The sequence below is a fragment of the Cynocephalus volans genome, chromosome 10, assembly GCF_027409185.1.
Source record: "Cynocephalus volans isolate mCynVol1 chromosome 10, mCynVol1.pri, whole genome shotgun sequence".
Lineage (NCBI taxonomy): Eukaryota > Metazoa > Chordata > Mammalia > Dermoptera > Cynocephalidae > Cynocephalus > Cynocephalus volans.
In genome coordinates this window covers 37,314,307-37,315,519 of record NC_084469.1, presented here as the reverse complement: position 1 = coordinate 37,315,519, position 1,213 = coordinate 37,314,307, and positions in this window count along the sequence as shown.

Sequence of the window (1,213 nt, the reverse complement as noted above, 5' to 3'; positions counted from 1 at the left end):
GTGGCTGAAGAAATGCACATAATGTGCTGTTTTGGGTCACTTGCTTTATAATGTTTATTTTTCTCTTAATGTTGAATAAATAAAAACTACAAGAAATTTACAAACTAAACCGGACTTTCATTTTTTTATTTGCAAAATTATTTACTCTCAAATACAGTTCTCACATAGCTATTAATTTTTTTTTAGTATTATATATGGCTTTGCACAGCATTCAGTATTTTTTTCTTTTTTTTTTTTTTTTTTTTTTTTCATTCAGTATTTTTTTCCTTCTTCACCAAGAAGCAGTCCTTTCCCACCACACACCTCTCCCTCCACACACACACATTTTTTGCTGGGCTTGTTTTATTAAATCTCTCCAGATTGTTACAAATTACTAAGGAAAACACTCCCTGAGGTTACCTCGCCCCAGATGGACCCGTTCATTTACCCACCCCACAAATAGATACTGAGCATCTGCTATGTGTGAGGCACTGTTCTAAGTTCTGTGGGTACAGAAGTGAACACAATTTCTACTGTCTGGGAGCTTACGTTCGTTCTACAAGGATAGAAAGATGATAAAGTAAATAAGTGACGTACCAGCTTATAAATGCTAATGGAAAATTAAGAACTAGGGAGGAGACAGTTACTATTTTAAAGAGAGTAGTCAGGGAAGGCCTCTCTAATAAGATTACATTTGAGCAGAGACCTGAAGGAAGCAAGACAGTAAGCCAAGTGAGTAAATGAGGGCAGAGCATTTTTAGACAGGGAGAGCAGAAAATGCCAAGGCCCTAAAGCAGGGGTAAGTTAGGATGCTGTGGGGACAGGAGGAAGCCAGAATGGCTGAAGAAGAATGAGTAAGATAGACAGTTACGACCTAAGAGAGGAACCCGGGGACCAGATGGTGTAGAGCTCCAAGGCCACTCTAAGGACTTTTGCCTTTACTCAGAGTGAGGTGGGAAGGCTTTGGAGGGTTTTGAGCAGAAAAGTGATATTAATAAGCATTGTACAAGACTCACTCTGGCTGCTATGTTGAGAATAGACTGATGGGAGCAGAGGTAGAAACTGGGAGACTAGTTAGAAAAGCCTACTGCAAAATAAATGATAAAAAAAAATGAAAGTGGCTTAGACCAGAGAAATAGCACTGGGAGATGATTAGAAGTGAATGGATTCGAAATTAACTGAAGGTAGCACTTACAGGATTTTTGGATATATCAGATGAGAGAGAGAGAAGAGA